The sequence below is a fragment of the Anolis sagrei genome, chromosome 5 (assembly GCF_037176765.1).
Source record: "Anolis sagrei isolate rAnoSag1 chromosome 5, rAnoSag1.mat, whole genome shotgun sequence".
NCBI lineage: Eukaryota > Metazoa > Chordata > Lepidosauria > Squamata > Dactyloidae > Anolis > Anolis sagrei.
Genome location: NC_090025.1, coordinates 84,607,080 through 84,634,337, shown reverse-complemented (window position 1 = coordinate 84,634,337; position 27,258 = coordinate 84,607,080).

Sequence of the window (27,258 nt, the reverse complement as noted above, 5' to 3'; positions counted from 1 at the left end):
GATTTAAATCAATTATTTGTTAATATTTCTTTTTTCATTCTGTTGTTTGTTATTTGTTTAGGTTTTTTATCCTTTGTACTTTTGTTTTTTAATCTTCTGAGCTGCTCTGAAGTCTAGAGAGAAAGATAGTATATCAGTCAAATAAGGAGGAAAACAATTCTGTTTTTAATGTTTGTTTTGTGTTGGCAGCAAATAACTTCTTTAGTGTAATACCAGTTATTTCTGACTGCCTATTAGGTCTGGATATAACTCTGTACAAATCAGTACTTCTGGGTCCTGCAGAATTATTCAAGAGAGTTATTGTTGCTTGGTTTGGTGAGGGAGATACACAAGAAAATAAAATAAAAACTGCCACCCTACCAAGAACACCAAAGTTTTGTTTAAAATTTCACAATGGGACCGATCAACTATCCCTCCCCAAACCTTACTTACTTACTTAGGTGATCCCTCATTTTCTAAGTAGGATTGTCTTCCACGATCGGTGTACTGGCGGTGGGTCCATAGGTAACTGTGGAGCCCAATTCTTGATCTGCATCTTCTCCCGCAGTGAGGGCATCAGTTTCTGGTCGGGGTTGGCTTGACGCACCTTCCTCTTGGCATGTTTCTCTCTTTTGCCCTCCATTCATGCCTCTTCAAATTCCACAGCACTGCTGGTCACAGCTGACCTCCAGCTGGAGTGCTCAAGGGCCAGGGCTTTCCAGTTCTCAGTGTCTATGCCAGAGTTTTTAAGGTTGGCTTTGAGCCCATCTTTAAATCTCTTTTCCTGTCCATCATCATTCCATTTTCCATTCTCGAGTTTGGAGTAGAGCAACTGCTTTGGGAGATGGTGGCCGGTCCAGCGGAGTTGATGGCGGAGAACCATTGCTTCAATGCTGGTGGTCTTTGCTTCTTCCAGCATACTGACATTTGTCCACTTATCTTCCCAAGAGATTTTCAGGATTTTTCGGAGGCAACGTTGATGGAAGCATTCTAAAAGTTGCATGTGACGTCTGTAGGTAGTCCACGTCTCGCAGGCATATAGCAGGGTTAAGAGGATAATAGCTTTATAAACAAGCACTTTGGTATCCCTATGGATGTCTTGGTCCTCAAAGACTCTATGCTTCATTTGGAAAAATGCTGCACTTGCAGAGCTCAGGCAGTGTTGTATTTCTTTGTCAATGTTGACTTTTGGTGGAGAGGTGGCTGCCAAGGTAGCGGAAATGGTCAACATTTTGTAATGTTACACCATTAAGCTGTATTTCTGGCATTGGAGAGGAATTGGCTGGTGACTGCTGGAAGAGCACTTTGGTTTTCTCGATGTTCAATAACAGGCCAATCTTCTCGTATGCTTCTGCAAAGGAGTTTAAAGTGGCTTGTAGGTCTTCTTCTGGATCAACTATCTCACCCCAAACCATAGAACAAATGACATCCCAGAGCCAACTGCAGACTGGTCAATTAGTTCTCCAACCTCTTTCATAATAGTTCCTTCCTACCTCCTAAACTCAACTTTGAAAACTTTGAAAAGATGGGGGAACAGCTAATACTTTCTTGAACTTAAAGATGGTTGTTGGAGAGCATTTTAACATGATGTTCACATTCACACTTCTGTTATTTGCCACTCACTTATCTTCAAAAACTAGGATGCTCAGGTAACAGAAACAGCTTGTACGCAGGAGTGAGTCATGTTAAAGTGTTCTTAAAGTCAGCTGGAAAATCTCATGACACCATCTTTTGGTGTTTCGTGCTCATATTTATTTTTCTGCGCCACTGCAATGCGATTTAACCCTTTAAGTCTTAAAGTTTAAGATTTGGATAGTTCACTTCATTATAGTATAGACCAGGCATCCTCAGACTGCAGCTGGAAACAACTAGGCATTTCATCAATGGGCAACAAACCCAAAGGAGTAGCAAAGTCAGCTGGAAATGCGTAAGGAGGAGAAATGCATAACAGAATTAAGCCACATCTAGTGTGCATCATATTTAAAGTTGGTCAAATTATTCTAAATCTATAATCTATATCTATTATAAAAAGTATGTATGTATATATATACTATAAATACAGGTTAGGGCTCTCACTTCCACAGACAACTATGACCCCCACCTATGAGAAGCCACCAAAGGCCCTCCCTCCAATGACATTGCAGGTTATACAGAATGCTGTGAAAATGCACAAGAGCTGCCAACCTCTGCCAATATCCTCCACAAACACAATACTACCCACTACCCAAATGAATGCTTTCCTATGTGGACAATTTCATCCTGGAATGTATGTGCTTCCTCCATCATTGACATCTCAGGCCTCCTTAGATGATCTTAAGCTCTGAGATGGTTCATAGGGAGAGATCTGTTCTGACAGGTAAGCTGGGCTGGAACCATATAGGACTTCATAGGGTAAAGCAAGCACTTTAAATTGTGCTCGGTAGAAGATTGACAGCCAGTGGAACTGATGTAACAGGAGGGTTGTATGATCTCTGTATGCTGCTTTGGTGAGGAATCTGGCTACCACCCATTGGACCATTCGTAGCTTCCAAACAGTCTTCGAAAGCAGCCCCACATAGAGCACGTTGCAGTAGTCTATTTGGGATGTAACCAGAGTGTGGACTACCATAGCCAAGTTTGACTTCCCAAGGTACGGGCGCAACTGACGCACAAGTTTTAATTGTGCGAATGCTCCCCTGGCCACCACCAAAACCTGGGGTTCCAAACTCAGCAATAAGTTTGGAAAAACTCCCAATCTGTGACCCTGTATCTTCAGGGGGAGTGTAACCCCATCCAACACAGGCTCTAACCCTATACCCTGTTCAGCCTTATGACTGACTAGGAGCACCTCTGTCTTGTCTGGATTCAATTTCAACTTGTTCACTCCCATCCAGATTGACACATCTGTCAAGCACTGGTTCAGGACCGGAACAGCCTTCTTAGTGGCAGGTGGAAAGGAGTGATAGAGTTGGACGTCGTCTGCATACAGGTAAGATCGAACTCCAAAACTCCGGATCATCTCTTGCAACGGCTTCATGTAGATGTTAAACAACATGGGGGACAATATTGAGCCCTGCAGGACCCCACAGGATAATGGTTGTGGGGGTGAGGTGAGCAGGTGTCCTCCAACAACACCTTCTGGGAACGACCCTCCAGGAAGGACCGGAGTACCTCCAAGGCCGATTCCTGTGAGGCTACCACATATGACATCCCCAACATTGGTTTGAAACATTCTGGCATATTCTTGACATCTGATTTGGAGTCAGCTACCTTCCATACATCATCTTATACCAGCTTCATTTTAAATTACTATCAAAATATACTGTATATCTTAGGGCCACTTTTCTCTCATCCATCCATATGGACATTATGCCCCAAATGTTGGGCCCATCTTATAAGTTCATCTTTTGTCTCTAATTTCAAAATCCACTTACTGGTATATCCTTTTTTAAATTACATGGCCATTGTCTTTAAACAGCTCTTAATAAGACTCATTTTCTCCAACTATGTTTCTTTTATTGAGTTACTGTGTACTTTGGTTTCTGTGCATGCAAGCAGAGCTCCAAGGGGAGTTTTTCTCATGTGGCTATATATGCCACAGGGCCCCCTAATTCCTACTAGAAAATGCAAAGAGGGAGAGCAAAGAGGAATTCATATTTGCCTGGTGGGTTAGAGGTATGATGAACAGGTGTGGGGAAAACCATAGGGTTGGAAGCCCTTAAATAATTTACATTTGCCAAAGGCAAATTGCTGTAGAAGACTGTGTCCCTTTCATTATTAACAGTCCTGATACGGAGTTGTATTTATATAGCCTTCCCCTTAGAAGTGTTTTCCTTTTTAGTCTGCATTTTAAGTGCACAACTTTACTAATATTAACATGAATAGTTGAGAGATCCAGACTTTCTACATATCAGAGATGCAGTTGTCAATGTTGGAGTTGTTTTACTTAATAGAAAAGAGACAGCAGCAGTACTTTGCAGCATTCCCCACCTGCTCCCATTGCCATAGGATACTATAAAAGTGTCCTCTGAGATCTATGACGGAGTGCTTCCTTAGGTAAGTTGTAAAACCACTTTTAGGAGGTGGCTGTAAAAATCACTCAGTAGAGCCAGATGACATTTCAATCTGTTTATGGAAGCCCTTACAGTTCCTCCTTTCAAAGATGGAGAAACGATAATTAAAATTGTATATATTTCATTCTATTTTTGACAAATTTTATATATTTCATTCTATTCTATTCTCCAGTACTCAGTGAGATTGACTGGGGTGGTGTGCCTGTATCTCAAAAAGTTTATTTAATATACAGTATTTTTTAAAAAGAGATTTGGTAAGTAATTTGGCATTAATGTATTATTATTTTCAGAAGCTACATTCAGCATGACATTTATTAGACCACTAATTCATCCTTTAAGGCCTGGAAACCTCAAAAGTATCAGATTCTATCTCATTTTGGAGGCTAAACAGAGTCATCTCTGGTAGTACTGAAGCCAAAAATTTGAAATTTACCAAGGACTTGCAGATATTGAGGGAAAGTCTGTATCACAATGCTAGGGCTCTGCCCTATTCAGGTAGAGATGAATCAAACAAACATCCAGTTTGTGCTAAACAATTTAATTAAAACAGCACTTACTTCCTGGCTGTTTTAATAGTCCAAAATATAAAACATAAAGATAGCACTCAGCCATAGAATAAACAAAAACTGACACCAAACACTGTTGCGGGTTCAAGATAACAGGTCCAGTCCCAAAAGTTCAGTCCAGCGGTCAAACGCCGACAGTTCAATGAGCAAGTCCAGGGATCAAGAGTCTATACTGCTCCAAGTTGCCTCTGAGAGGGGTGGTATATAAATATAGTAAATAAAGAAATAAAGAAATAATACCATAGTCAAAAGCCAGTCCCAGAGATTCAAGGTTCCAGGTTCCAAAGGTTCAGGAGACAGGTCAGAATATTGAGAATCCACAAACCTGGGGGAAAACCAGCAGCATCTACCACCAAGATAAAATGAATACGTTTCCCCCAAAGATCAGTCCCAAGGCTAGCTCATTATATCCAGAAACACCCTGCTGAAACCTATCTCTAGCATACCTTTTTGGTGCTTCGGTGGTACAAAAATGATAGTCACCTACTTTACACAATAGTAAAAAGGTAACATTTATGCATATAATAAATGTGTTAGTTTTAAGGTGCTGCTTGTTTTGTGGTAACTGATAGTTATTAATGTATTGTTATTAGGATGATGGCTTTTCCTGTAAAAGCTTATTATTATATGTTGGACATTAGGGTGCATTTTTATGTAACAACCCCCTTGGGAAGAAATGTATAGGGACAATTCTTTTCTTTAGATATGAAAATAATCAGCCTTTGTTATTTTTTGACCTCAGATATATTTTCCACTTGATTCCAAGCAGATGGTGGATTATGTCCTTGATGCTACCAGCATGAAAACTGGCTTAGCTGTTAGATCTGTGCACTTGCCCAAGTTATTGCTCAGAAAATAATCTTTTAGGACTATAGTTCTCAAAAGCTTCTTGGAAGCACGGCCATTGACCATATTGACTAAGGGATTCTGAGAGATTTATTTTTTTAAAAAGGAAGTACATTTCCCAAAGCACTGAAAGATAATGGTCATGCCCCAGTATGCATCCGTGATACTATGGTTATTTATTTATTTAAAACTTTTGTATCCTGATCTTCTCTATCTCTGTAGAGGGACTCAGACCAGCTAACAGCAAGTATTAAATGCTCACAAACAAACCTTTAAAACATCATATATAAACAATAAGTTAAAAATACATATCAGATAAAAAGCATAATAAAACATTTACCAGGATAAAAACAATGTCCAACTCCGTCCGCACATTGTCGTCAATACCTTAGTCAATTACTGGTCTCAGCCATCATTCTGCCTTGTTCCACAACCAAGACTTCACTTGCTTCCTAAAGGTCAGGAGGGAGGGAGCAGATCTAATTTCATTCACAGTGTGTCTGGTGGGAACGAGAGACAGGGCCTTTTCTGTGGGGAGCTACCACAGAAAAGGCCCCGTCTCTCGTTCCCACCAGACACACTGTGAAGGTGGCGAGACCAAGAGCAGGGTTTCTCTGGAAGATCTTAACACCCTTGATGGTTCATAGGGGAGAATACGTTTGGACAAGTAAACTGGGCTGGAACCATAAAGGGTTTTGTAGGTTAAAACCAGCACTTTGCTTGTTGTGCGCTGATTCACCTACCTTTTCAGCATGGAGCTCTTCAAATGATGTAAAGGGACTTCCGTCCAGGCTCTGAGCCAAAAAGAGAGGTGAACTAGCACCCGCTACGGCAGTGGTTCTCAACCTGGGGTCCCCAGATGTTTTTGGCCTTCAACTCCCAGAAATCCTAACAGCTGGTAAACTGGCTGGGATTTCTGGGAGTTGTAGGCCAAAAACATCTTGAGAACCACTGCGCTATGGCAACATAGGAGCTATCTCTTGTTACCTTCCCTTCAATGGCTGGAAGCTGGGTGATGATGCTTCCCCCCATGGGATGAGGGAGATGGTAGGATGGGCGATGTGGGGCATGGAGTGGCAGCTTATCTACTCCCCCCACTGGGAGCCCATGAATTTGTCTTTATGTGGGTTGAATCTATGGGCCTTTCTGATAAGGTCCCTATACTGAACAGCAGATTAGAATCCATTGTCTTGGGCAGGATAGGACTGTTTCAAATAAATAAACATGTCTACAATGCATCCATGGAGACTTTGAGTACAATCCTGTCACTGTATTCAGAAGGAGAAGTAACTTCCCACTGATTTCAATGACTTAAAAATATAGACCCTCTTTAACAGATGCCTATGTCATTTTAAGATATTTTTGTTCCCTCAATTATTTCTCATCATTGTTGCCTTGCCTTTCCTGTCTCTGCCACAGCTGATGAGTAAGTGGTTTCAAAGTATGATTGAGACATTCAAGGATATATTTAAGTAGGTTCATAGTGTATGCTGATCACAACATACTACTTTAAATTTAGATTACTTTAAACCTAGGGGGATCACAAAACAAAGCAGAGGCTGACCTTGTTGATTCAGAACATAGGTATGTGACAAGAAGCTGGCAAAGAAAATGGCAAGTGCTGATGTTGCCCTAGCTGTCTAGAAAAGAAAATATTTGTCTTTTGAGTAGGTTGTTCTCTCACAGTCAGGAAGTTCTTCCTAATGTTCAGATGGAATCTCCTTTCTTGTAGTTTAAAGCCATTGTTTTACGCCCTAGTCTCCAGGGCAGCAGAAAACAAGCTTGCTCCCTCCTCCCTATGACTTCCTCTCACATACTTATACATGGCTATCATGTCTCCTCTCAGCCTTCTCTTCTTCAGGCTAAACATGCCCAGCTCTTTAAGCCACTCCTCCTAGGGCTTGTTCTCCAGACCCTTGATCATTTTAGTCGCCCTTCTCTGGACACATTCCAGCTTGTCAATATCTGTCTTCAATTGTGGTGCTCAGAATTGGACACAATATTCCAGGTGTGGTCTAACCAAGGCAAAATAGAGGGGTAGCATGACTTCCCTGGATCTAGACACTAGACTTCTCTTGATGCAGGCCAATATCCCATTGGCTTTTTTTGCTGCCACATCATATTGTTGGCTCATGTTTAACTTGTTGCCCACGAGGACCCCAAGATCTTTTTCACATATACTGCTCTCATTTGAATTTTAAGTCATCCACGAAACTCTCCTCCAGCACCACTTTTTAAATGAGCTGGTTTTCTTCTTGTCGGCTTTGGTCATTGCTCACTCACACAAGGAAACATTTGAGGAAATGATTACTTTAATAAGGGTTTGTTTTCATAAGGAAAAGCATTTTGTGTTCTTATAGAGAAAACAACTTTTCTCACTTCACAAGTTGATCTAAATGGCATTTTTCTCCTACTCTAGTAGTAAAACTACTCACTCATGTCCATCAGCAGACTTCACATCATCATTGTGTTGCACTTAATAGCCCTTTCTCATGCTTTCCGCTATCAAAATGATGGAAGAGATAAGCTCTACAGGGAGGCACTACAAGGGAATAAAATTCATGGCAATCTACCTCTCCACTCTTGCATAGACATATACCGTAAGAACCACATTTCTACAGGGAATTGATGCTCTTTTATGAATGTAGTGGTGCCTTCGAATGAAACAAAGTATGTAAACCTTTTATCCAATTGCTCAACATTGTGGCTAACAAACGGCATGCCATGCAGCTGTACTTAAAAATACAGTATTCCCACCCATTTTATCCCACCTTGCTTAATTTGTATCACTTGGTTTGCTGGTGTGGGAAGACAACATATTTCATCTGCTCATGTATTAAAATCAAAGACAAAATCCTTGCTAACTTTTGAAGCCAAAAGATCCTTTGGAACAGTGGTTCTCAACTTGTGGGTCCCTAGATGTTTTGACCTACAACTTCCAGAAATCCCAGCCAATTTACCAGTTGTTAGGGTTTCTGGAAAATGAAGGCCAAAACATCTGGGGACCCACAGGTTGAGAACCACTGTTCCAAAGGATCCTTTGGCTTCAAAACTACCTCTGAAGATGCTTGCCATAGATGCAGGCGAAACGTCAGGAGAGAATGCCTCTAGACCAGGGGTCCACAAACCTTTTAAACAGAGGGCCAGGTCACAGTCCCTCAAACTGTTGGAGGGCCGGATTATAATTTGAAGAAAAAAAAGAATGAATTCCTATGCACGCTGCACATATCTTATTTGTAGTGTAAAAAACACTTTAAAACAATACAATAATTAAAATGAGGAACAAAGTTAACAAATATAAACTTATTAGTATTTTAAAGGGAAATGTGGGCCTGCTTTTGGCTGATGAGATAGGATTGTTATTGTTATTATGTGCTTTCAAGTCGTTTCAGACTTAGGTTGACCCTGAGCGAGGGCCGGGTAAATGACCTTGGAGGACCGCATCCGACCCCCGGGCCTTAGTTTGAGGACCCCTGCTCTAGACCATGGCCATATAGCCCAAAAAAACCCTACAACAACCCACTGAGAACCACTGCTTTAGAAGAAGAGTTCCTTTGAACTGACAGCACGATGGAAATGTTTTGATAAAGGAGAAAGGTTGAATTTCCCGTGACCTTTAGAGGTTCCGGATTTCAATCTTACATCTTCTTCCAAGCTCCATAGTAGCTATGTCTGTAAGATCCTGATGTTGGGAAGGAAAGAGTATCTGAGACACAAAATCTCAAATGGTTTTAATGGTCAATGCATTTCTCAGTAAATTCTTCAGACTACTAGAAGTGATGTTTTTACATTCAATATAATTGTGTGATATAATGAAGCAAATCTTTAAATAAAACAACAACGGAAAACATTTCTGTGTTCTCAAATAATATGCTGTATCCAGGTTGGTTCATCAGGTGCTCTGCTATGGCTGACTTCTCTGGTTTAAGTAGTCTGCAGTGCCTTTCATGTTCCTTGATTTGTGTTTAGCGATGCTGCATTTAGTGGTCCCTATGTAGCCTTGTCCACAGCTGCATGGTATACGGTAGACTCCTGCAGAAGTGAGAGGATGCCTCTTGTCCTTTGCTGAATACAGCATTTGTTGGATTTTCTTAGTGGGTCTGTAGATAGTTTGTATGTTGTGTTTCTTTATCAGCTTCCCTATGCAGTCAGTGGTTCCCTTAATGTATGGTAAGGAGGATACCATGAAAATGAACAAAATCTGGTTACCAGTATTTAAAACTCTAAAACCAGGACAGTAAATAAAGAACAACACTAAAAAAACAGGGAATTCCCGACAGGAAACAACCAGGGCCAGCAAATACCTCTCAACAAAGGACTCCCCAAGAATGAAGCAGCCAGGCTTTGAAGCTGCAAGGCCATTCAATGCTAATAAAGGTGGCCAATTGTAACATTCACCCTTGCCTCAAATAGACAAGAATTCTTTCTCCCACACTGGGCATTCCACAGATATATAAACCCCACTTGCCTAGTTTCCAGCAGACCTTACAACCTCTGAGGATTCCTGACATCGATGTGGGCAAAATGTCAGGAGACAATGCTTCTGGAACATGGCCATACAGTCTGGAAAACTCACCGCAACCCACTTTTTAAACAGTCAGTACCCTCTTATTCATGTCCGCTCTGACATTAGGGTCTCTTGTGTTCAATAAGCCTTATTGCTAAGGGAGTTTAACATAGGATTTTTCACTTTACAAAAGATTTGCTGCTTCCAAATCTCTTTTATCCTTCACAAATCTATTTTCTCTACTAAATCTGTCATTAAAGACAAGTGCCATGAAGAAATGCTTTGTTTAGTACATGCTACCTGATCTTTCTCTAACCATGCCTATTACTAAATTTATAATGTCTGCTGAAACTCCCTGCCTTGTTGCTGTTGACAGATTGATCTCTGGAAATGATTTGAACTCTCAGAGATAACACCATTTCTCTTGTTGCAGTTAATGTGGTTGGTGTTATTAGTCCTACAAATCAAAAGATGATAACATAATTAGGTAGGATTTTTTTCTGTCAATGTAAACACTACTGGTTGGAGACAGAACCTTGATGTAATAATGTATTTTCTATTAGTTAGGATGCAAATTTGCCAAGAAGTCTATGAAAAAGGCTTCATAGACTTTTCCCCGACATTGACTTATAAGGACTAAATTGTATATATTACAAACATTCTATTATCTACTTGTCTCTTAGTGTCCTCATATTAATTATAGTTTTTAAAGGGAATTACAGGTGCAGGGAGAAAGTGGAGTACATGAACAATGTGATGCGGTGGCAAAAAAAGCCAATGGGATTTTGGCCTGCATCAATAGGAGTTTGGTGTCTAGATCTAAGGAAGTCATGCTACCCCTCTGTTCTGCCTTGGTTAGACGACACCTGGAATATTGTGTCCAATTCTGGGCACCACAATTGAAGACAGATATTGACAAGCTGGAATGTGTCTAGAGAAGGGCGACTAAAATGATCAAGGGTCTGGAGAACAAGCCCTAGGAGGAGTGGCTTAAAGAGCTGGGCATGTTTAGCCTGAAGAAGAGAAGGATGAGAGGAGACATGATAGCCATGTATAAATATGTGAGAGGAAGTCATAGGGAGGAGGGAGCAAGTTTGTTTTCTGCTGCCCTGGAGACTAGGACGCGGAACAATGGCTTCAAACTACAAGAAAGGAGATTCCATCTGAACATTAGGGAGAACTTCCTGACTGCGAGAAACGTTCAGCAGTGGAACTCTCTGCCTCAGTGTGTGGTGGAGGATTCTTCTTTGGAAGCTTTTAAACAGAGGTTGGATGGCCATCTGTCAGGGGTGATTTGAATGCAGTTTTCCTGCTTCTTGGCAGGGAGTTGGACTGGATGGCCCATGAGGTCTCTTCCAATTCTATGATTCCATGATTCTAAGAGAGGAGGCTTATCCCTTTTCTCTAAAATTTACCCTAAACAGTAATGGGTAAAAGCTTTGTTTCTGTGTACAGTGTGGTCCTCTTCTTCCACTACATAATTCTAATTGTGCCTGTATTGAATCCAAGAAAAGAAAGAGAAATTGTCATGCTTGAATTCAGCATTGTCTGCCTAAGTAAACACTTGAAGACTTCCATAGAACCTCCATGTACTTTGGAGGACTCTGGAAAATATTATGAAGTTCAAGTGGCTCCATTAACATTGGTGGGAATGGTGTGGTCCTCCAAATATCACTGAGCTACATTTTCACTCTTGGCATGCCCACTTTTGGTTGTGCTAGCTAGCAGTGTCACAGTTCAAAATCTGGAGGGCTCCAAAATTCTGGCTTAAAGGATGCAGAATAGACAGACAGAGCTGTTAGGCCTCACTCTTGGCCTACTTCAACTGTGAGGATACCTCAGGGCAGAGGTTCTCAACCTTTTGTATTTTCAGTTCCATCTAAATGCCCATTGGATTTAGAGACAGTTGTATGAAATCAAAACAAGACTATCTTATGTAGTAGTCACTTGTGTCTTTCTCTTGGATTGAAATCTTGTTTTTCTTCTTCATGAAAGCTTTGTTCCAGGTGTAAGGGACCCCCAATTCAGGGTCCCTGCATTGGGTCTGGTCACAGGAGGCAGAAAGACAAACACCCAGTCTCAGGAGAAGTACAAAAGCAAGGTTTATTTTCATCATGATCATGAAGAGACGGCCAGCCCTACCAAACACACAGGTCTTGGTACTTTCAAGAGGCTGCCGCACCCAATGTCTCTTCAGGCTCACATTATATAGACAAGACTCGTTGGCACTGCAGTAAAAGTTATCCAATTACAAACTACCACCTAGGCTTAATTCCTTATTTAACACATTGACTAACTGACTTCTTGTAAATCACATGATTTCTTGACAATAGAAAGTACAAGACCCAAATAACTCTTTCCCCCATATATGGCAATAGACACTTTGTCAACTTTTTGGACTTCTGCCTGAACTGTCTTGTGAAAGTTGTTGATTGCAGTTGGGTTTTTTTTTGGTGCTAACCACAAATGTTCCAGACAAGACAGACCCTTAGTGGAAGTTCATTTTTAAATACAGAGGGGGTACATTTTTAACTTTGATTTCTCTAGTTTCATGATTATTGCCCTATCACAGGTACATGGTTTTTCTTTATGACTGAGATAATAAAAATTATATGTATTTGTTTATCGGCATTATATTTGTCGCCTTTTCACACTAGCCCTTTATTCTACTACTAGCTGTCCCCCGCCACGCGTTGCTGTGGCCCAGTCTGGTGATCTGGAAAATAAAGTAATGAGAAAGTGTTGGTTTCTAATATATGTAATTCCTTTATGCTTGTGAGTAAACAGTATTTTTATTGTTTCTTTGTCAGTGTTGATGTGGAGAGTGTCTGGTTTGCCTACTCTGGAATATGCAACATATCATAGTCCTTCTTTAAGGGTCTCTTTCAAATCTGTGATACTATATCTGTGTGTGTGTATGAGAATAATATCTATATATCTATATTTATGACTGGATGGCTCTTTGTCAAGAGGGCTCTGATAACATTTTCTTGCCCTGGTGAAGAGAGTTGGACTGGATGGCCTTAAGTATTTTCTGTTGGTCATGGGGGTTCTGTGTGGGAAGTTTGCCCCATTTCTGTCGTTTGTGGGTTTCAGAATGCTCTTTAATTGTAGTGAACTATAAATCCCAGTAACTACAAATCCCAAATGTCAAGGTCTATTTCCACCAAACTCCATCTGTGTTCATATTTGGGCATATGGAATATTTGTGTCAAGTTTGGTCCAGATCCATCATTGTTTGGGTCCACAGTGCTCTCTGGATGTAGGTGAACTACAACTCCAAAACTCAAGGTCAATGCCCACCAAACCCTTCCAGTGTGTTCTGTTGGTCATGGAAGTCCTGTATGCCATGTTTGGTTCAATTCCATCATTGGTGGAGTTCAGAATGCTCTTTGATTGTAGGTGAACTGTAAATCCCAGCAACTACAACTCCCAAATGTCAAGGTCTATTTCCCTTAAACTCCATCTGTGTTCATATTTGGGCATATGGAATATTAGTGCCAAGTTTGGTCCAGATCCATCATTGTTTGAGTCCACAGTGCCTTCTGGATGTGGGTGAACTACAATTCCCAAACTCAAGGTCAATGTCCACCAAACCCTTCCAGATTTTTCTGTTGGTCATGGGAGCCCTGTGTGCTAAGTTTGGCCCAATTCCATCATTGGTGGAGTTCAGAATGCTCTTTGATTGTAGGTAAACTATAAATCCCAGCAACGACAATTCCCAAATGACAAAATCCATTTTTTTTTAGTGGAGGACATACATTGGACTGTTAGGTGTCTTGTGTCTAAATTTGGTGTCAATTCCCCCAGTGGTTTTTGAGTTCTGATGGTATCACAAACGAACATTACATTTTTATTTATATAGAAGAAAACCCCATGTACAATCAGCCCCCCATATCCTTGGATTCTGCATCCATGAATTCCACCTTCCATGGTTTGAAAATATTCAAAAAAATCTAAAAAGCAAAGCTTGATTTTGCCATTTTACATAACAGTCACCTTTTAATGTGTATAATGGGACCTAAGCACCCATGAACTTTGGTTTCCAGGGTGTCTTGGAAGTAAACCCCAGCGGACACCAAGGGCTCACCATTTTGTCAAGATACGACAATTTCGATACTTCCTTTCACACTTATTTTGCATGGACTTGTGCTTATAGTGAAAGTTCCCATTTTAGCTTTCCCGTGCTGAAAGCAATTTTGGGTGTCTACACTGCCATATAATCCAGATTATAAAAGCAGACAATCCAGATTATCCACTTTGAACTGAGTCTGCACTGCCATATAATCAGTTCAAAGCAGATAATCTGGATTTTATAAGGCAGTATACATGAGGCCTAAGTATTTCCCTTTACATATTTCCCAGTCCATGTCCTTATTTGACTATTTCCCAGAAGGCTGATGTTACTTTCTGCCAACCCCATTTCCTTCCTTCCTTTCAACACATGCCAATGGACTCCTTTGTCATAATATTGCTATAGTGACAGAGTATAACAGATTTTTTTTTAGAAACCTTTAAGGGAAGAATTAAAAGATTTCCAATGGGCACCTGTGCTACTGTACCTCTATGGTGACAGAGTAAATAGATTTTAAAAGAATTAGGCTGATTTGCAACATATTCACTTGTTGCTATACTGCTATAATAGATTATTATTATTATTATTATTATTATTATTATTATTATAAGAAAGAATTAGGGAATGGTGACCACTCCCAGGAAAAGCTTTTCCCTTTGTGTATCCTATCCTCACCACCACCTTTTTTCAGAATACTAAGAATAAATGAAGTGAAAACACACACACATACCTGATTCCTAAATTGAGATAATGGAAAAGGCTTATTTTTCGCCAGTAAAAGAACCTCAGGACAATGCTATGTCCTAGGCTGACAAATAGATAATATTTTGTGGCAGAAAACCCTGAGAAAATGAAACAGCAGCATTGTTATGTTAAACCGCATAGGTTCCCCTCTAAAGACCTTGTATGAAAATAATCTTACAGCTTTTAAGGACATAAAAATAGCAATAGTTTTGTAGAGAGTAACCATAAATGAAATTAATATGCCCGTTAGCAGTGGGAAATTGTAATAATGCAATGTAATAGCATTCCACTGATACAGCAACTAGATGACACAAAAAATATAAGTACAAATCTTGCTGTGCTTTTATTAAGAATATTTTTATTGCTAGGTTTAAAACACATGTGTCTCACCAGCAGTTCATGAAGTACTGCTTCAGAACCACTATTTGAAGGACATCTGACACTTGCCCGTAGGTGCTTATTTTACCAGCAGATGGTCAGTAGTAATGGGGGAAACAATTTTATAGAAGCTTATCAATTATTACTGAAAATTCTTTAAAATTTCAAGCTCCCAGTGTTAGTAATGGTATTTTGGTTTATAACTGAAAATCACTGGTCCACAGAGACATGCAGAGGAATGAAAACAGGGCACAAACCTAAAGACAACACCACATGAGTTGTGGAAAGTCAGGCGGGGGGGGGGGGGGGGGGATAATCTTAGTGTAGTGTATCATCACGTTGTGTTAAAATAGAATTGTATTATCTTTCAAAACCCATCACACACCTTTTTTTTAACTCTATCTGCTCAAATAATCCCCATTCTCGGCTATCATGCAAGCAACTGTAGTCTTCGCCCACTCTACATTCATTATTATTATTATTATTATTATTATTATTATTATATAGTTGAAACTCCCCCCTTCTCCTAGCACATCATTTCTACACACCGAAAAAGCTCTGGGAAGACTGTCATGGAGGCCAGGTAAGTTTATTTTACCTTGAAAGGGGGTTTGGGGGCTGTGGGGGAGGGAGGTGTGATTCCCACAGTTTTCTGGACTAATTTAGTCCAGAAACCTGTGGGAATGGTGTATGGATTGCAGTCCAGACACCGGAAGTAGTGGGTTTATCACGCACCTTCCAAGAAGACATGGAAAAATTCCACTATCTAATTAATTCACCACAAACCACAAATTAGTTGCAGGTTGGCCAGAATGTCATCTGGACAGCCCCCCTTTTTTTCCGGACGTTTCCGCAATAAAGGGGCTGTCTGGATGGGCCCTCAGATAACACAGTTCAAAGCGGATATTGCGGGATTTTCTGCCCTGCTATTCTGGGATATAGGTCTGTGTGGAAGGGCCCCCAGAATATCAAGGCAGAAAATCCCACATTATCTGAGTGTGGACTCAGATAACCCAATTCAAAGCAGATATTGTGGGATTTTCTGCCTTGATATTCTGGAATATAGGGCTACGTGGAAGGGCACTCTGCTTAAATTGCACTATACTCTGGGCTCTTCCACACATCAATATAGCTGAGAATAGCAAGGCAGAAATTCCCACACAGTTGAATAAAATTCCACATTTTCTGCTTTGAATTGGAATATATGGCAGTGTGGACAGATAACCCAGTTCAAGTATTGTGGGATTTTCTGCCTCGATATTCTGGTTTTATGACTGTGTGGAAGGGCCCTGGATTATCTGAGTCCATACTGCCATATAGGGCTCCACATTCACCTACGGACCCACCACCAGGATACTACACTTGGAGAACCATCATCCTCGGACTAGGAGGGATTGCCTAAATAAGTAAGTAAGTAAGTAAGTACTGCCATATAACACAGTTCAAAGCAGATAATGTGGCATTTTATACAGCTGTGTGGAAGGGGCCTCAGGGCCCTTCCACACAGCCATATAACCCTGAACATCAAAGCCGAAAATCCCACAATATCTGCTTAGAACTGGATTATCTGAGGACCTTTCCAAACATGCCATTATCCCAGGAGCATCTGCATTTAAAAACGCGGATGTTCCTGGGGGCCTGTCCACATCCTCCCCAGAAAGTGCACACTTTCTGGGGTGGGTGTCCGGATGTTCTTCCGGGACTGGCCTGGGAGAACATCTGAAGACCCTACCCCCCTTCTGAAAAGCCCCCAAACCCTCTTTAAAAGCAAAATAAACTTACCTGGCCTCCATGACAGTCTTTCTGGAGCTCCCCCAGCACGTAGAAATGACACGGCAGCAGAGTCGGGGGGGGGGGGGGAGAAATTTTCCTCCCCACCCCCTTCTAGGCACATCATTTCTACATGCCAGGAAAACTCTGGCAATGCTAATGGAGACCAGGTAAGTTTATTTTACTTTTTAAAAAGGGATTGTTGGCGTTGGGAGAGGGGGTGGGTTAGGGTTAGGGTCCTTCCACACAGCCCTATATCTCAGAATATCAAGCCAGGAAATCCCACATTTTCTGAGTGTGGACTCAGATAACCCAGTTCAAAGCAGATATTGTGGGATATTCTGCCTTGATATTCTGGGATATAGGGCTGTGTGGAATATCGTTTTACAAATGATATTCCAAGCCATCCCACACTGAGGCCCCTTATAAAATCAGCATTATCTGCTTTGAACTGGATTATGTGGCAGTGTTGACTCATATAATCCAGTTCAAAGCAGATAATGTGGATTATCTGCTTTGATAATCTGTATTCTGGCAGTGTAATCTGGCAGTGTAGAAGGGCCATAGTCCTGTGACTTCGGATACCATCTCAAAGCCTGGCATCAAAGTAATAAGCAGGTCTATATACAGCTGATCTTGGTCAGGGAACCTGTGATAGGTGACTCTCTCACATGATGGTTTCTCTCTTTGATATCACTATTGTTTGGGCAGGATGGTTCTGGACATCTCTATGCATGAGTACTGAAAAGATTCAACTACTGGAATAATTCATCAGGTTATATCCCTGTGCATAATAGGAACTGTGAACTTCATCTGAAATGTGTCGGTTTTATTTTTCACTTGCTCAGTGTCTTCAAAAATTAAGATATCGAAAACCAGCCCTTGGTTATCCCAACATTCATTGCATCTTGGGATACATTTGAATTTACTCTTTTTGGCTGAGCAAAAAGATCCAAGGCTGAAATTAGTTAAGGGGATTGCTAATTTGGGATGAGGAGGCATATAAACAAGCACTTGTTTTTTTTTTGAAGAACACGATGGCCTAGTTTTTAAGGGTATATAGGAACAATCAGTCAAACTGAGATGTATCATGTTATTTCGTATTTTAAAGCAGATAATCTTGAAAGTTCTTTACCATGTATTTTAATTACTTAAAATTTGTTTTTACAACACATTTAGATGTACACAAAGTGACATATTTATTTTATTTGAATCCTGCCCATATACAAGGAGTTCTTCCACACATCACCCTCAATTTGTCCTCACAGCAACCATTTGAGGTGGGTTTAAGTAAAATAAAAAATCAGGTAAGCATTCACTTGCATGGTGATACACATAGCCACTTCACTCATACTAGATTCCCTTTATTTCCCCCAATTTGGCATAGTATGGTATGCTAGCAGGGGGCCCATCTACGCTGCCGTATAAAAATCCAGATTATCTGCTTTGCACTAGATTATATGACAGTGTAGACTCATATAATCCAGTTCAAAGCAGATAATGTGGGTTATCTCCTTTGATAATCTGGATTATATGGCAGTGTAGAAAGGGCCGGAGAGATGCTTGGAATTCTAGTGCCAAAACAATATCTTTTCCAGACTCTGAAAGGAAGATACAACCTGCAATAGACAACATGGCATAGGATCAGGATAATCCCATTTCTCAGGCTGGATCTACACAGCCATATAATCCAGATTACCAAATCCACATTATCTGCTTTGAACTGGATTATATGAGTCTACACTGCCATATAATCCAGTTCAAAGCAGATAATCTGGATTTTATATGGCAGTGTAGTTGGGACCTCAGAAAGCAAGAAGGGTTGAAAGCCAAGTCCTGTCAATCTTTACATTAACACTTCATGAACACTCCATGCCTGTAAGTGCAATGTTTGACAGTTTGTCTAGGATCATTGCCATTTCCAATTGTCAACTCTGGGAACCAATCTATACAACAGTGTATCTCAACGTGGGGGTCAGGACCCCTGGGGGGGGTCGCGAGACAGTATCAGGGGAGTCACCAAAGACCATCAGAAAACACAGTGTTTTCTGTTGGTCATGGAGCTTCTCTGGGAAGTTTTGGCCCAATTCTATTGTTGGTGGGGTTCAGAATAATCTGAGTGTAGATGAACTATAAATCCCAGAAACTACAACTCCCAAATGTCAAGGTCCATTTTCCCCAAACTCCACCAGTGTTCACAGTTGGGCATAATTGAGCATCCGAGCCAAGCTTGGTCCATATCTATCATTGTTTGAGTTTACAGTGCTCTCTCGATGTTGGTGAACTATAACTCCAAAACTCAAGGTCGGTGCCCACCAAACACTTCCAGTATTTTCTGTTGGTCATTGGAGTTCTGTGTGCCAAGTTTGGTTCAATATTTATTTATTTATTTACTTACTTTGCTTATATACCGCTGTTCTCAGCCTGAGGGCGACTCACAGCGGTGTACAACATAGAAAGAACAAGGTTCAAAATTCAAGACACAATATAAAATGATCCACAATCCAGCAATAACAAAAACATCATCATCAAATAACATCATCATTACTACAAAAGCCATTCCGCGTCGTCTCATCGTCCAAACCACAATCCAGTATCCTTTTCCGTTGTTCCATTCCTATAGTCATTACCAATCATTGCACTTCTTGTTCGAACGCCTTCTTGAACAACCAAGTCTTTAATTTCCTGCGGAATATCATCAGGGAGGGAGCCAGTCTGATGTTCACGGGAAGGGTGTTCCACAGCCGAGGAGCCACCACCGAGAAGGCCCTATCTCTCGTCCCCGCCAGCCGTGCCTGTGAGGCAGGCAGGATCGAGAGCAGGGCCTCCCCGGAAGATCTCAAAGTCCTGGTGGGCTCGTAGGCCGAGATGCGGTCGGACAGGTATCTTAGGCCTCCAATACCATCCTTTTTGGAGTTCAGAATGCTCTTTGAGTGTAGGTGACCTACAAATCCCAGCAGCTACAACTCCCAAATGACAAAATCAATCCCCCCCAACCCCACCAGTATTCAAATTTGGGTCTATTTGGTCCAGTGAATGAAAATATATCCTGCATATCAGATATTTACATTGCAATTCAGAACAGTAACAAAATTAAGGTTATGAAATAGCAACTAAAATAATGTTACCACAACATGAGGTCACCACAACATGAGGAACTGTATTAAGGGGTTGCAGCATTAGGAAGGTTGAAAACCACTGCTATACAGGAAAACCAATCAATCTGATACACAAAAGGATCAGCATTTTCAATATTTGAGGCAATTTTGAGGTGCCAAGCTGTGTTAAAGAAATATCCAATTTATAGCATCCAAGCAAAGCAATCACCACATAAGGAAAGGAGGCAAATAGTCAGCTACATGAGCTGGATTTATATCCATTCTCAACAAATACTTAAAGAAATTGTGCATTTATTTGAGACAGCATTGTGCAATGGTTTGAATGTTTGCCCTCAGGAGACCAGAGTTCAGTTCCCTTCTCAGCCACTGAAGCACCCTTCTACACTCCTATATAATCTGCTTTAAACTGGATTATATGACAGTGTAGACTCATATAATCCAGTTCAAAGCAGATAATGTGGGTTATCTCTTTTGAAAATCTAGATTATATGGCAGTGTAGAAGGTGCCTCGGTGGGCTTGTAGAAAGTGCCTCTCTCAGGCAGGACTGAAGACCTACAGGTCGCAGGTTCGAATCCGGGGAGAGGCGGATGAGCTCCCTCTATCAGCTTCAGCTCCTCATGCAGGGACATGGGGACATGAGAGAAGCCTCCCACAAGGATGATAAAAACATCAAAATCATCCGGGCGTCCCCTGGGTAACGTCCTTGCAGACGGCCAATTCTCTCACACCAGGAGTCACTCCTGACATGACAAAAAGAAAGCCCCAGAAAAACCCATGATACAGTTGAGTCACCATAATTCAGAAACAACTTGAAGGCACACAACAACAACAACAACATTATCCAGTAACTTAAAATTTTACATTATAAATAATGTCACACCTAAACAATACAGGCCAATTTGATATCTGAAGAATGAGGATGACGGCAATAATGATGATGATGATGTGTGTGTGAGAGTGAGAGCGAGAATATGTTTTCTGAATAGATATCACCACACAGGAAATGTCTTTGCTTCTCACATTTTTTTCTTGAAAAAATAATGCATATGTGTCAGATTGACAAGCTGGGTCAGGACTAATTTTAATAACTCGCAAAAGAGTCACAGATTTTTCTGGCAGCATTTTAATTGAGTCATGTAAAACTTTAATAGTCTTTCCTTTTTGGTGTCTCTTTATTGTAGCAGACAGGATTTCATTATTCCTTCTATATGCGACACCATTCAAGAAAGTATACGAAGGGAATAGAGCACATTAAAATGATGGCACAAGTTTTCAGCTAGTTTGGTGTATTTATTCCAATGTATTCATAGAGCAACTTTTATTATACTATGGAGACAGAACTGTCTGGAGGAAATTTCTTCTCTCTTGATTCAGACAGCAGGACTAGTGGGTGAAAATTGTAGGGGTGAAAATTGTAAGCCAGTACATTTTTGGTTTCCGATTAAGACAAAGTGTCTAACAACCCTTTCAACAGTGAACAGGCTGCCTTGCAGGGGGATGAACTTTCATTTTCTGGAGATATTTAATCAGAAGTTGGATGACTATCAGGGAGGGATGTTGTACTTGAATCCAGACATGTTAATCTTCTGCTAGGCAGGGATCAAACTTGGTGCTCTACAAGGCCCTTTCTAGCTCTGCAGTTCTTGAGTAAATTGGTCAATATTACAACAACATCTGTTATAGAACTCCAATATGCTGATGACAATGTTGCCTGTGCTCATTCAGAAGAATCAATCAATCAATTTTATTTATACCCCGCTACCATCTCCCCAAGGGAGTCGGTGCGGCTTACATGAGGCCGAGCCCATAATACAACAATGCAAGCAATAACAACAATAGTACAAGCAATTAAAATCAACAAAACAATAAGACAATAACATAAGCATTAACAGTAAGACAACACACTTTAAAAAATCTATGGGTAGGCCAAATGTAATTAAAAATTTAAAAAATAATGCTGGACATGGGCGAAAAAGTGATGGCGCGTTTGTGGAAACATACAAGTAGACCTAAAACAATATAAAGTGCTTTGGAGGACAAAGAAGACCCACATGCCACTTTAAACACCTTCACAGAAGCATATGAGAAGCTCAGGCTGTCATTGAACACCGAGAAAACCAAAGTGCTCTTCCAGCAGTCAGCAGCCAATCCCTCTCCAATGCCAGAAATACAGCTTAATGGTGTAACATTAGAAAATGTTGACCATTTCCACTACCTTGGCAGCCACCTCTCCACAAAAGTGACACTGAAATACAACACCACCTGAGCTCTGAGAGTGCAGCATTTTTCCAAATGAAGCAGAGAGTGTTTGAGGACCAGGACATCCATAGGGATACTAAAGTGCTTGTTTATAAAGCTATTGTCCTCCCAACCCTGCTATATGCCTGCGAGACGTGGACTATCTACAGATGTCACATGCAACTCCTAGAATGATTCCATCAAGATTGACTCCAAAAAATCCTGCAAATCACTTGGGGACAAATGTCAGCATGCTGGAAGAAGCAAAGACCACCAACATTGAAGTGATGGTCCTCCACCATCAACTCCGTTGGACCGGCCAGGTTGTCTGGATGCCCAACCACCGTCTCCCAAAGCAGTTGCTCTACTCCGAACTCAAGAACAGAAAACGGAATGTTGGTGGGCAGCAAAAGAGATTTAAAGATGGGCTCAAAGCCAACCTTAAAAACTCTGGCATAGACACTGAGAACTGGGAAGCCCTGGCCCTTGAGTGCTCCAGCTGGAGGTCAGCTGTGAGCAGCAGTGCTGCAGAATTTGAAGAGGTATGAATGGAAGGCAAAAGAGAGAAACATGCCAAGAGGAAAGTGCATCAAGTCAACCCCGACCGGGACCGCCTTCCACCTGGAAACCAATGCCCTCACTGTGGGAGAACATGTAAGTCAAGAATTGGGCTCCACAGTCACCTACGGATGCACTGACAGAACACCAATCTTGGAGGACCATCATCCTCGGACTATGAAGGATTTCCTAAGTAAGTAAGTAGTGTCCTGAGTCAAATTATGCACCCTTTAGTCTATGTTAGGCACCAGAATAATTTCTGGCCTCAAGTTTAGTAGATATAATGTTCCATATTTTCTTTTGAATGATTTTGCTTTTAATCCTGTTATGTTGATTTTATGCTTTAACCAGTTCTGTAAAATATAAGTTCAATTTAATATTTTCTTTGTCATTGCCTTCATGGTAGTCGAGTTGCTAATTGCTTTAGTTGGTATATCATTATCATTGTTGTTGTTGTTGTTCTAACACATAGTATTCTGTTTTTTACTGTTTTATAAAAGTTCAGTCGCAAGTATGCAAAATTTATAATTACCTACCTGCCAGTCTTGATTCCCCCTCACTTTAAATGTAGTTCTGGGATTCCTGCCAGTATGGGGGGGGGGGGGGGGGAGGATGATCATGACAGGCTAACCAAGATGATCAGCAGGGGCCAGCATGCCAAGAACAAATCCTGTTAACCTAAGCTTATATCTTTTTTTGACCAGGTTGCTAGTTCAGTAAATAGTGAGAATCCTGTGGGTGTCATTTCCTGGAAATTCAGCAAATCATTTGGAAAAGTTCCCCATAATATTTTGATAAACAAACTGATTGAATGTGGAATAATGGGAACATTGTCAGGTGGATCCATAAATGATTGGAAAAACATATTCAAAGAGTCATCAGCAGTGCATTCCAAGTGAGGAAGCGGAGGAAGGGTTGGGTGTTCTGCCTCTTTTAGACTTGCAAAGAGAAAAGGCTCGTGTTTGCAGGCCCACTGGATTAGCAGAAAAAATGAGGCAACACATGATAAACTAGCACTAAAGGTAATCAAGAGTTGCATATTGTTACTGGCAGCAATGTCAGAGTTTGGACATGTGATCTCATATTTGGGGATTTGTGAACCTTGGACTAACTCTTGGACTTCGGCATTTACATTTTGGATTGACCTTGGAGTCTATATCTGTTGAAAATGGGTTTTGGGTACTGTTCCTTTATCTGGGCAGAGGCCACAAGGAGGTGCTAGAGAGAGAAGGATAGTTCATTTTACAGGGGGGAGGGTGGGTTAAAGTAGTAAAACTATTTCCCTCTGTTTTCCTGTTATAATGTCCACATCGTGGAAACGACCCTTCCCCAAAAATGGACTATCCTTCTCTCTCTGGTGCCTCTTGTTGCATCTGCCCAGATAATGGAACAGTGCTGATTTTTGGATCTTGGCACATATTATTGACTCACCTTGTTTTATTTGCTTCAGTTTGTGTCTCTTTGGCTGGATTCTTCAGTTTAGACTTGGACTGTTTTCTGTTTGGATTAAACTCCTGTTTGGAAGCTGGGTTCTGGATTCAAGACATATGGCTCTGCCAGATACAACCCCCCCCCCCCCCCTCTGCAATTTGTGGATCATGAGCCCATGGTTATGGTGGACCCCATGTAGAAAGGATATTATCATATTATCGTTAATAACAAATTGAATACGAGCCAGTAACTGCAGAAAAGAAGGCAAATGTTATCCTAACCTGCATTAATGATCAAGTCTGGTGTTCCAGCAGCTGATGACTGGCTACATAAATTAATAGTGGTACGAGAAGTATTGCAGGCTCAGTTGGAGCAGGCTAAGGAGGATTACAAATGTATGGCAGATGCTCATTGGCAATTGGGCCAGACATTTTGGTGGGGGACCATGTTTGGCTTTCCACCACCGAACATCTCCCTGTGCAATGGCCTGGCTGTAAACTTGATGCCCACTTCATTGACACAGCTAAATCCAGTGACTTTCAAATTGCAACTTCCTCAAGGTTTCCAGATTTATCCTATATTTCATCATTCTTTGCTGCACACTTCTAATGAGATACACCCAGATGAGGGAAGGGACACCCCTTCTCCTCCCTTCCTTCACGATGTTGAAGAGGAATTTGAGGTGACAGACATTTTGGACTCGAGGAGTCAGTGTCTTCAGTACCTGCTGGACTGGGCCAGTTATGGTCCTGAGGAACGTTCATGGGAAGACACTCGAGACATTCATGCCTTGGTCTTGATTGCCCATTTTATCATTCTTACCCTGATAAGCCCAAGCCTTGGTGGTGGACCAAGGGGGGCCTTGGAAGGAGTAGTGTTGAGGCCTGTGCAGACTCTGTGGATGAGGATTTTCTGGTTGAGCCTGGTGTTTCTGTGGGGGAAAGCAAAAGTGTTTTTTGAAATGATAGGAATGGTTTGGATGAAAACGGGATCAAGTAGGCAGCTGGACTGCAACATACTAGACAGATAACAAGCAAAAAATGTTTAAATAGGTGGTGCAATATGATGATTTTTTCTGACTTAGTAATTATGCATTCTCCTTTAAACTGCCACCAAGAATATCTGGCACTGCCATCAGGGTTATAGGTGGGAGCTAAAACCAGCTTATCTGATGTTTAATTTGACTGTGAAGCTGCTGTCAGTGAAAACCGATAGTATAGTATTTTCATTCTAAACAGTTCAATTTAAACCAGGGCTTGAACTGTAACTTCCAACAACTTGAACAAGGATAATGATGAGGAATAGTTAGAATCACACTCTAACAACATCTGGAGAACTGTGTGGCTGCCACCCTAGGTTTAAATGATATAAATTAATTTTCTACATTTATGGTAAACAGACAAATCTGCAAGAAAGTGATATTCCCTGGAGAGCATGAGACTTTAGCCCAGGGGTCCTCAATTTTTTTAAACAGAGGGCCAGGTCACAGTCCCTCAAACAGTTGGAGGGCCAGATTATAATGTTTTTTAAAAATGAATTAATTCCTATGCAAACTGCACATATCTTATTGGTAGTGCAAAAAAAACACTTAAAAACAATACAATAATTAAAATGAATAACTTTAACAAATATAAACTTATTAGTATTTCAATGGAAAGTGTGGGCCTGCTTTTGGCTGATGAGATAGGATAGTTGTTGTTGTTGTTGTTGTTGTTGTTGTGTGCTTTCAAGTTGTTTCAGAGTTAGGTTGACCCTGAGCAGGTAAATGACCTTGGAGGGCCATATCCTGACCCCCAGGCCTTAGTTTGAGGACCCCTGCTTTGGCCAGTCAAGATTTTAAAAGTTAGTTGGTGTCAGGTTTTACAATGTATTGTAATGTAATATAGCTGAGTCATGCACTGCTAATAGGCTTCTATTGGAAATGCTGAGTCATGCATTAACTGTATATAGAACTTATTTGGGGAATGTGTTCTGGCCTAGTCCAGGTGATTGTGAATGATGTAATCCTGGGTCTGAGTTAAGTTAATGAGTTGGGAACCAATCAGAGATTGCTATGTGTAATTGTATAGAATTGTATATAAGGAAGTCATGTACAGTGTATATTTCTCCTTGTGCTGTGATATTGTTCGCCGAAGGTTATATGTAATTAAAAGAACCTGTCTGCTAAGACAAGATATAACTGTATGCTGTAGTAAGTTTGTAATATCATCTAGACTGGGGGAAAGACATTGGTAAAACTGACAATGGCCGGGCATGTGCTCAAGTGTCTGTAAAAGGTTCCAGAAGGACTGCAGGCTGTGGGAGCAGTTGACTGAAAATACTGTGCAGGAAGAAGCTACTGGAAAGCGCTGAAGTTGTGCAACTGATCTGCTGCTGAATTGTGAAGTTAATCTCAACAGTTGAAGATATTAGAGAATTCCTATTGCAATCAAACCAAATGAGAGAAGAGTCTGGCACTGCTTAGTGAGCATTTTTGGTGAAGAAGTCTGTGGCCAGCCTTCAAAATGCACTTGGTTTTCTTCTTCATTGAGTGTTATTTTCTAAGGCTGGAAAAGATTTCAAATCCCACACTGTTGATGATGAAGCACGGCATACGCCCAGTGAATCAAGTCCTCCTCCCAATGAATTAATCAGCAAAAAGGGAAGCAAGGATACTCTGTCTGGCTTGCCCTTCAGCATCCTCCCACCATCTGGCACACAGTCAGGGGATCAATCTACAGCATACTTTATTCAAAATCACGATTATCTTCTGCAGCAGCCTAATGATATGTCTAATGTCATGCCAGAGCACTGATAATGTTCTGCATCATCAAAATCTGGGTTGTTGCTGTTGTTGTTATTTGATAGCTCTTGGCTTGTTCTCCTTATGAGATCTGCCTTTCATTACCTATTCAACTGTTGTACCACAGTTCAACTATGATTTGGGAATAACAGGTGCAATTTCTGATCCACCTGTGTGAAGAGAACCTAGGTGGCCCATGTAGCAAAATTCAA